The sequence below is a fragment of the Scyliorhinus torazame genome, chromosome 8, assembly GCF_047496885.1.
Source record: "Scyliorhinus torazame isolate Kashiwa2021f chromosome 8, sScyTor2.1, whole genome shotgun sequence".
Taxonomy (NCBI): domain Eukaryota; kingdom Metazoa; phylum Chordata; class Chondrichthyes; order Carcharhiniformes; family Scyliorhinidae; genus Scyliorhinus; species Scyliorhinus torazame.
In genome coordinates, this window is record NC_092714.1 from 90,526,581 (window position 1) to 90,537,493 (window position 10,913).

At 42.1% G+C, this 10,913-nt stretch overlaps 1 long non-coding RNA gene across 1 annotated transcript; it reads left to right on the plus strand.

Moving 5' to 3' along the window:
* The first annotated feature begins 9,027 nt into the window (after positions 1–9,027).
* On the plus strand, positions 9,028–9,731 carry LOC140428757 (uncharacterized). Its single transcript, XR_011948858.1, has 2 exons — positions 9,028–9,098; positions 9,315–9,731. It is a non-coding gene; the product is annotated as an uncharacterized lncRNA (long non-coding RNA).
* Positions 9,732–10,913: the final 1,182 nt, after the last annotated feature.

The following is a 10,913-nucleotide window of genomic DNA, read 5'->3' on the forward strand; positions in this document are numbered from 1 at the left end:
GGACGTCCTCATTTATGGCCTTTAATAAGACCTTCAAAAAGAAAATATATAGACTATTTCCTTCACATTTTGTCTAGCTATCGGTTCCATTTACTGGAAGTGTACCCTTGCTAAGATTTGTGTTCAGTACGACAAAATTATCCATTAGTACTTATATTGACACCAGTTTTTTTTTGCTCCAGTTAAAAATGGATTTTGTCTCCCAAGTTTCCAAATAATGAAAATCTCTATCAGTGGATAACCATGGCAAAAACTTTTGACCTGCAGTGACCAATTCACCTCTGTTGCTGTAACTCTTCAATACAGCTGACATCACTGATAGTTCTGTTTGAGTGTAATTGGTTCATTGCAGATAAAATTAAATGGAAGAATCCACTGCAAAGTTTCAAATTAATTCTCATAGTAACTGATTGACACGGCAATTTCTTTAAATGCTGACTTTTATTGCTTAGATAAAGTAATTATAGTATGTGATTTGAAATGATTAATGAAAAAATTCCATTGAGTTATTAATATATTTTCCCTAGATGAGAAATCATTGTATTATAATATACATTGGACATTGAATTTCCTGGTAATCAGCTATAGATTTACTTCTTGATAAGCCTGCAGGAACGGAGTCATGGTTGTTAATCCCCTTGTGTAAATGTCATCATGTGTCAAAGACATTGAGCGCATGGACAGCCAATGTCATGACAAAAACTAGAGCAAAACTACCACAGAATATGGAGGCGGGTAATTACAAATTATTGCACTAAAACGGATGCAGATAACAGCAAGTAATTTCAATACCATAATCTAATTTTGGAATTCAGAAAATGAGTCTAAAATGCTTCACGTTTGCTACAATTAGCAGCTCACATCGCAGTGTTGTCGCGTTACTGCTGGCAACCCCGGATGTGTTAGTCATGGGAAGTGGTGGCACAACCAAAGTAAATAATGTGATTTGCTGAGGCTGGCAGTTGGAAAACCAACAAAATATGGGTCAGTCAACAAAATACTGCTGTTCTTGGCAATTCTGGCATCCTTTTTTGGCTTTGTCTTAATTGCATGAGATCCAAACATCTGCAACCGATGCCACAAACAGCATCAAGCCCAACATAAAAGCAGTTCACGAGAAGACAAGTGTTTGAGTGGCTACAGTTGGTGATACAGTAATTTCTTTTGACTGCATTTTTGATGTCTCTATGCATAGCAACAATAGTAATTGTTACCTCAGCATTTACATAATTTGATCTCATCCATTAGGCAACTACTTTTTAGTTTTGCTGCTAATTGCTATGTGGTGGTAATCATATCCATAATGAATGCATTTCATTTGCAAATTAAAAGGAGTTCATTACTTGACCTCCCTTAATGGCCCAAACAGCAGCATCACAACATACATTCTATTTGCAATACCATATCTTTCTAGGCATACAATAGAAAATTGCCTCACTAAAAATTCACACCAACAATAAAATTATTTAAATTAGTGACAGCAACCTTTGCGTGATCCTTGACTATGTTAATATCCAGTAGCATTACATGGCAGGCTCTTCTACATTTGGCATAAAATATTTTTAAGACAAGTATGTGTAATGTTTTTCCTACTGTTGGAAAAAAACGGTATAATTGTTAAGAGGAGTGGATGGTCCACCTCTGTGGCTTTTGGATTAACGTTCCATTAATAACAAAGATTCCTTTAAAAATTTACATTTTTAGTGATCTTATAGAGGCTCCTCTTGATGCTACAAAAACAATGTAAAATATTGGAAAAAGATTTGTTGAATGACCTGCAACTTACATTAAAGAACAGCCACTGGGTTCCTTTTGACCTGGACACACGATTAATACTACACTCCTGTATACGTCACCCGTGCCGGTGTCTATGTATTTACACTGTGAACCTTGTGCTGCCCTATTATGCATTTTCTTTTTCTTTTCTTTTCATGTACTAAATGATCTGCTTGAGCTGCTCGCAGAAAAATACTTTTCACTGTACTTCGGTACACGTGACAAGAAACAAATCCAATCCAATCACAGAACCCTGATTTGCATGTGTTAATGAGACATCTATGTGTTTCAAACAGCTGTTTGGGCCATCTGTTCACAGTTCCCACCAAATGGCAGTAAAAGGTATGTCAATATCTTGTCAGCAAGTGGGAAGGAAAGAAGCTGTCATGACTAGTTCATCAAATCTATGGTTGACTTGGAATGTACCTTTGCAGTCATGCTGGCACAAAGCAAGGTCTGCAGAGGCATTTTAATTGACTCTCAAGGATATTGTCATACAACTGTTCACCAAACCCCTACTCAAAATGATTTACAATTACGATTTGTATTCCAAGCCAGTCATTAAGAATCAAAGACCCTTGGATTAACAGATTAGAGAATAACACAGGCACATTAATTCCACTTGCCAAATGAATGGATAGAAACTCTTACACCATGTGTCTGCATTCTCAAATTAATGGAATGTGAAAGGAAGTGACAAAGGTGCAAGTGCCAAAAACATGCAATGATTAGCAGAGGATAATGGGGTCAACAAATATAAATTTGCTAATCTTACTACAGAATCTGAATGTCATTTGAATGTCATGCAGGACAAAGGGCATTTGGATAATCTACAATAAATGCAAATTGGCAGTTGAGCCTATCATAACTTCAAATGGTGTCTCTTCAAACGTCTCAAGTTGCCCAGGCTAGCAGGTTAGCAGAGTAGCACAAGCAGTTGTGCATTCTAGATCATAGCAGTTCTTTTCTGCCCTCCTTCTCTTTTACCAAGTAGTCTAACGTTGTGACCTCTTGTTACCAATCCACTGACCAATGGAAACAGTTTTTCCTTTCTTTCATCATCAAAGCACTTTTTGATTTGATTTGATTTATTGTCACATGTACTGCGGCCGAGGGAATGTACACAGTACGTACATAGAAGACAAAAGAATAATCAACAGAGAACATTGACAAAAGGTACATCGACAAACAGTGATTGGTTACATTGCGGAACAAGGAGCCAAACAAAGCAAATACATGAGCAAGAGCAGCATAGGGCGTCGTGAATAGTGTTTTTACAGGGAACAGATCAGTCCGAGGGGGAGTCGTTGAGAAGTCTTGTAGCTGTGGTGAAGAAGCTGTTCCTATATCTGGATGTGCGGGTCTTCAGACTTCTGTACCTTCTGCCTGATGGAAGGGTCTGGAAGAAGGCAAGACCTGAGTGGGAGGGGTCTCTGATAATGCTGTCTGCCTTCCTGTGGCAGCAGGAGATGTATACAGAATCAATGTGAGGGTGGCAAGCTTGTGTGATGCGTTGGGCTGAGTTCACTACACCCTGCAGTTTCATGTGATCTTGGACCGAGCAGTTGCCATACCAGGCTGCGATGCAGCCAGATAGGATGCTCGCTATCGCATATCTGTAGAAGTTTGTGAGAGTCGATGCAGACATGCCAAATTTCTTCAGCTTCCGTAGGAAGTAGACTTCATAACTTTGGACACCTTTCTAACCTTTAACATTAAGAAGCAAACTCAGTTTCTTAACTGTCTCCAGTTTGATTGAATTTCGATGAAAAATGTACTTTTGTTCATTCTGGTTCATAACTTACATTTAAACTCAACTACTTTTTTGGCTTTGCGTCAGAGCTTTTTGTTCATTTATCTTGAAGATAGGACTTGGGCACAGTTTTTAAAAAATAAATTTAGAGTACCCAATTCATTTTTTCCAATTAAGGGACAATTTAGCATGGCCAATCCACCTACCCTGCCCATCTTTTGGTTGTGGGGGCGAAACCCATGCAAACACGGGAGAATGTGCAAACTCCACATGGACAGCGACCCAGAGCCGGGACCGAACCTGGGATCATGGCGCCGAGAGGCTGCAGGGCGAACCCACTGCGCCACCATGCTGCCTGACAGGGGCACAATTAAATTACAGTTTTCAAAACACTGATGAAAGTTTATCGACCTAAAACACTGGTTGGAATTCTGGTCCCTCCTGCCTGCGGGATCTTCCGGTCCTGCCAAAGTGAATGAGCATTTGAATGGCTTGCTGCATTTTCCAGTCCTGCCCAAACCCATTAACACTGTTTATTGTTCCACAGAGACCATTGGACCTGTTGAGTATTTTCAGCGTTTTCTGTTTTTATTTGAAACACCTAGACTGGATTTCCGAATGCAAACCGCTAAGGGAAAGAGAAGATTTTAAAACTTGTGTTTGGGAGTGGAGTTTGGAATCTCTCATGTGGTCACCATCTGGGGGGATTCAGAGGAGAAAACCCCAGACATTCACTTGGGTTCAGAGTGGGTTGGGTGTTGCCAGTCATCTTGTGCACTGAAACAGGATTTATGTTAATGAGACCATGTCATTTAAAATGTACTTTGTAATCCATGTTAATCTTTAAATCTGGGTATTTTTAAGAGGTAGTATGAGAGAATTTAATTTTCATGTTTAATAAATATTCTTTTCTTGAAAAAACCAACAGCAGAAAGACACATTGAATGTGGCTTTGAGACTCCCACTTACAACCACCTGCTCTTACTTTATTTCTCACTCAGTATAGGAAAGGAATCAGGGACTTTTGGTGGATAGCTCACTGAGACCAACAGCACACTGTATCGAAGCAGTATGGAAACTTTCCTGGCTCTTGGGAAGTATAGGCAGGGAAATAGCTCATAAATTCTGTCGCTCATAAATTCTGTAAAGTGCTGATGAATCAGTACAAGGCACAATGATGGCCATGCTTTTGATAATGTGCCCAATTCTGGTTCAACGCGAATATCCAGGCACTGGCAACAATGGCATGCAGTTTTAAAGCATCAGAACTAGAAGAGAATTTTTAAAGAATCTGAATTATTTTACTTTGGAATAGCAAAGGCTCAGAGGAAACGTTCAAGTATAAAGATGGTTATAATGATGGATAAATTGTACCCGAAGAACTACAACAAAATCTGCAAGCAGGAGACACATGTTTCCACTTTACAAGAGAAAAAAAGATCAGGGGTGGGATTCTCCGACCCCCCGCTGGGTCGGGGAATCAGCGGGGGGGCGGCATGAATCCCGCCGCCGCTGGCCGCCGAATTCTCCGGCACCGAAAATTCGGCGGGGGCGGGAATCGCACCGTGCCGGTCGGCGGGCCCCACCGGCGATTATCTGGCCCACGATGGGCTGAAGTCCCGCTGCTGTCATGCCAGTCCTGCCGACGTGAATCAAACTACCTACCTTATTGGCGGGATTGGCGGCGCGGGCGGGCTCCGGGGTCCTGGGGGGGGCGGGGGGCGATCTGGCCCCAGGGGGTACCCCCATGTGGCCTGGCCCGTGATCGGGGCCCGCCGATCCGCGGGCGGGCCTGTGCCATGGGGGCACACTTTTCCTTCCGCCTCGGCCACAGCCTCCGCGATGGCCGATTTGGAAGTGACCCCCCCAGCGCTTGCGCGGGGATGACGTCAGCAGCCGCTGACGCACCCGCGCATGCGCGGTCTTCGGCCGACCGGCGAAGTCCTTTCGGCCCTGACTGGCGTGGCGCCAAAGGCCTTTCCCGCCGGCTGGCGGCGCGCCAACGACTCCGGCGCGGGCCTCGCCCCTCATGGTGATTTCTCCGCACCTTTGGGGCGGCCCGACGCCGGAGTGGTTCACGCCACTCCATCCCGCCGGGACCCCCCACCCGCCGGGTAGGGAAGAATCCCGCCCATGATTTAGGTTTAACCTCTTTATGCAAAAGGTGATGGGAAGCTTGATTGCCAGGGGAAACTTCAACTTGCCACGAGGCTAAAAATAAATTGCCCAATGACAGGATTTAAATTTACCGCCTGGATCTTCAACTGTTTGAACATCAGGAAGAAAGAAAATAGCCTGTTCAACCAGAAAGCACACTTTTGCTGGTTGATGCTCAGTTTAGCGGAATTGCAATACTACATAGTCTATCGAATGTGCCCCAAAGTGACCAAAACATCATCGTCTCACTTTTTTTAAGCTTCCCTCTCCCTCCTGTGTCCTGACTTCATATTACCATAGGAATCTAAAATATGACAATTTTTTATTTTGTTTATATATTTTTTAAAAAATATTTAAAAAGAACACTAATATCTCGAGGAACTCCCATGATTAAATGTTTGATACCAAATAGGTAGATAAGAGAGGAAATGTTGTGGAGTGATAATGTCACTGGAATAGCAATCCAGAGACCCAGGCAAATTATTTTCGGGTCATAGGTTCAAACCCCACCGTGGCAACCGGTGGAATTTAAATTAAATTAATACAATGTAGAATTGAAAGCAAGTTTCAGTAATAATGACCATGAAACTACCATTGATTATCATTAAAAAAGTATTTGGTTTCTGAATGCCCTTAGGAAGGACATCTGCTGGCCTTATCTGGTCAAGTCTGGCAAGCTGACCTACATGTGTTACCAGAGCCACAGCAATGTGGTTGACTTTTAAATGGCCTAACAGGCCTCCCATTTCAAGGTCAATTAGGTATGGCCAACTGTTGACCTTTCCAGTGATGCCCTTAACCTATGCAAGAATAAATAAATCATAAAGATCACAAAGCTTTTATGATTAGCAACATATGTTGAGATAGCTAACCTCTGCCAGTGCAACAGTTGGGCAACAAATGATGCTGCCATAGGAGTGGAGGACATCTCCAAAGCTCCCATTCCTGATAATTAACCAATGACCACAATGCCATAATTGTCTACAGATGCTAACTGTCTAAGGATGAAAAACTAGACAGTGGTCCATGCTTGAAAACCTGCTTCAGAATCTTCAGGAAAATAAAAAGAAAATTGCATCAAAAGAAAAAGTAATGTAACTTTGACACACAAATTAACATAATACTGAAGGAGACTCTGTAGTAAAATGGATGATGGCAAGTTGGCAGTCCGTTGACATCACCCAAGATTTTTAATTCCTTTGAAGTCAAGTACAACAAAATTGGGAGAGATGCAACATGAGCTGCCAACTCCTTACCACATGCTTCACAGTATTGCACAAAGTCAAGATTAACCCAATCTCTCCAAAACTATCCTAAAGCAATGCCATATAAGGTTGATAGAAAAGAGCCCTCAGAATCACATGCAACCAAGCCTCATTAAAACCCTTTTTCTCTCCCTGGAAAAAGTTGGAGAAAAGACGTAACAATTTAAAAATTGTAATTTCCATGATCAGCGACACTGCGGCACAGTGGTTAGCTCTGCAGCCTCACGGCTCCAGAGTCCCAGGCTCAATTCCGGCCTCGGATGACTGACTGTGTGGAGTTTGTGCTTTCTCCCTGTGTCGGAGTGGGTTTCCTCCGGGTGCTTCGGTTTCCTCCCACAGTCCAAAGATGTGCAGGTCAGGTGGAATGGCCATGCTAATTGCCCCTTATTGTCCAAAGGTTCGGTGGGATTGGGTTACGGGCATAGGGTGGAGGCATGGGTTTAAGCTTAAGCCTAGGGTACTCTTTCAGAGGGCTGGTGCAGACGCAATGGCCTCCTTCTGCACTGTAAATTCTATGATGACACATCTTTGTACTGTTCAAACATTTAATTCTAATTGTAGTTTTCATAGGTTCTATCTGTTTTGCAGTTACCCACAGACTGCTTGCAAGTTTGAAAGCCGAGGAGGACATTGGCTTGAAATGGAATCTGCCAGCCTTAATCAATCCAAACGTGGGTCTTTTCATAATTCTGTGTAGCTGTTGGACATGATGCCATTTACTTTCTGCCTCCAACACGAGTAACCCTGCAGCAATTCCACAAGGAGCCAGAATCATAAAAATTGTGAGGATTACAAGCTGTTCAAAAAACGCCTTGTGTTTATTTTTTTATTTTTTTAAATGGAGCTCTAGTCCTCACAGTGCATTAGAGTACCCAATTATTTATTTTCTCCAATTAAGGGTCAATTTAGCGTGGTCAATCCACCTGACCTACACATCTTTGGGTTGTGGGGGTGAAACCCACGCAGACATGGGGAGAATGTGCAAACTCCACACGTGGCCCAGGGCCGGAATTCGAACCCGGGTCCTCAGCGCCGCAATCCCAGTGCTATCCACTGCGCCACATGCCGCCCAATGATTTGTTTTTTGAAGATGAAGCAAGGGAATTCAAAGAAGCAGCACCTTTTTTTAATGTGCCTTAATTTATCTATGGACAGATCTGCTATTCTGTAGTCATGGAGGTCAGTTAAATATCAACTTGTGTTTAATTATATTCAGGAGGTTCTCGGGAAGTCTTAACAACTGTACAGAACATTGATGAGACCACAACTGGAGAATTGTGTGCAGTTTTGCTCACTTAGCGAAGGTGGAATATATTTGAATTGCATGGCATTTCAGAGCACTTCATTTGGATGAAAGATTTGTTTTATGAGAAAAGATTGAGATGGTTGGGGCTCTACTGTTGGAGTTCAGAATAATGGGAGGTGATCTTATTAGAAGATATAAAATGCTGAGGGGGCTTGACGTGGTGGATGCTGAGAGGATGTTTCTCCTTGTGGGGGAAACTAGAACTCAGGGACACAGTTGAAAGTGAGGGGTAATATGGAGATGAGGAGTCATTTCTTCTCTCAGAGGTTTGTTAGTGTCTGCATTTTCTCCCCCAACCAAGAGTTGGGTCACTTAATATATTCAAGCTGATTTAGACAGATTTTGATTGACAAGGCACTCAATGATCAAAGGAGATGGGCAGGAGAGCAGAGTTACAGCCATATTATATCACCTATGACCTTGCTGATTTGAGGTGCTGAAAGGCCTACTCCTCCTCCTACTGCTTACGGTCCCTGTTTAAGCCTGAAGGTGGGTTCCTGCAGCTTGCAGGAAATTTCTGTCCTTTATCCTGAGGGACAGAGGCACTCATTGACTAGCGAGGGTTGATAGTGTGATGGTGATGAGGTACGGGTGTGGTGTTGTTGATTGAAGGGTTTGAGCATTTTTATGTACGGAAGGTGCAGAAGCATTCATGTCCCTCCTGGTTCTACAAAAGAAAACATAGGCCAGGATTTGACAGTCGCAGTATGGCATGTCTCCCCTTCCCCCCCCCTCCCCCCCCCCACCCCCCCTCTTATTTCATAGGTCCTCAGCTAGAGAGGAGTGCTGTGTTACATAACCTCTAACAATCAACTGGGACCAAAATCTTCCTTGACGTGAGGTATTTACTAATTTTCACTAAAGGATAATTAATTGCTTGTTTTTTTGGATTAGCATAAACTTAAATTCCAACGTTATTTCTATTTTGATGCTTCTATTTTTTTAAAGTATAAACATATTGGTTTTAAAAATGAAATATTTAAATGCTTTTCAAATTCTTATTGTGGAAAAATGCGACTGTGATTGTATATAATGCTATTTACCATTCTCCCCAAAGGATTACTGTATAATATGGGACAAGAATACCTGAAAGAGTTAAGTGTAGGACTGTTCGAATGCTCTCTGTATCTCGGCCAATAAATCTTCTCACACTGAGAACATGACGACTCCAAGAGACAAACTACAGAAAAACCTCTGAACTGACAAGTGATGGCTGACAGCTAAAAGAAGTTAAGAATGTGTTTGTGAGGAGCAAGACTACAATTTGCTGTCTGATCAAATGTCACAGTATCTGTGCTCACCCACAGCATTTTCAGGTTTTTTTTCATTGAGCACCATTTGCCAGACCTCTATTTTCATACCACAGTTGCTTAAATTATTTTATTCCCCAGTCAGGCCCACAGGTTTCAGAAGAAATGTTGCTTTAGTTACACAATTTTATTTTTCATTCAAATAAAATGGGCATTGTAACATTTAGCTGTTCATTACTAATTGTGCCTTGTAAACTGCAATATGAATAATGTTTTTTAGTCTCCAGGCATATCTGTCTTGAGGTGATTTCAGCCATTTTTCTCCTTTATGGTTTCACAGCTGTTTTACTTCAGTGTGGTTTTTCTCACTCGAAGCCCGAAAATATTTTTACATTATTTTTCAGTACCTGTTGTTCTATTACTGGAAATGAATATTTTAAACAGTTCTGGAAATGGAAATCATGCTTATCTCATCCATAGCCTTTCATATCTATGTGTTCCAGGCATTGTACAATCTGCAACTGTAATTTTGCAGGATTTCCCTTAAATTTCTGGTATATCGATTATCATGCTGCACTAAGTAGTTCAGTTCATGAGAACAATTTTATTTTTATTGTAAGACAAGTAAAATTTGTCTTCAACATCAGATAGCTGAGGGATCTAATTTATAACAACAACCGCAAGTTAAACCGTAGACCAGTGAGCTTTGTTGCATAGAATCAGACAGCAAGTTATGAAAATTGTAGGTTTTGCTCAAGTACGTGTCGTCTCGTCCCCCCCCCCACCCCCCCCCCCACACCCCCCCCCCCCCGCCCCCCGCCCCCCTCCCCCCTCCCGCCCCATACTCCCACAATTAATGAACTTCAAAACTAAGGTCAAGCATTAACATCAAAAATCTGCCAACTCAAAAAATAATGTAAAGTCAAAATACATCCGGGAAAAGAGGTTATGGAAACATAGGAAAAATAGGAGCAGGAGGAGGCCAATCGGCTCATCAAACCCGCTCCGCCATTCATTATGATCATGGCTGATTATCTAACTCAATAGCCTAATCCAGCGTTCCCCTGTATCCTTTGATCCCCTTCACCATATACAAGTGCCCTAAGTTTTGTGATCAAAGCCACTCATTGTTCCTAGGTCACGAAAGAAGTTACTATTTACAACCACTGCAACAAGTTGCATGTATTTAATCAATTCAGAGAAATATCTCAAGACACAGAGGCATAAACAAAAAAAACTCAGACCCAAAAAAGCTGCTATCGGGAGGGGTCAAGGAGCTCGATTTTAAGGAGTGTTTTTAATGAGGAATGTAGATGCAGAAGAGAAAATTCCAGAGCACAGGGTCAAAGGGTCATGACCAGCAATGCGGTGTCAAATGGAGCAGCGATAATCGAATAGCCAGGCCT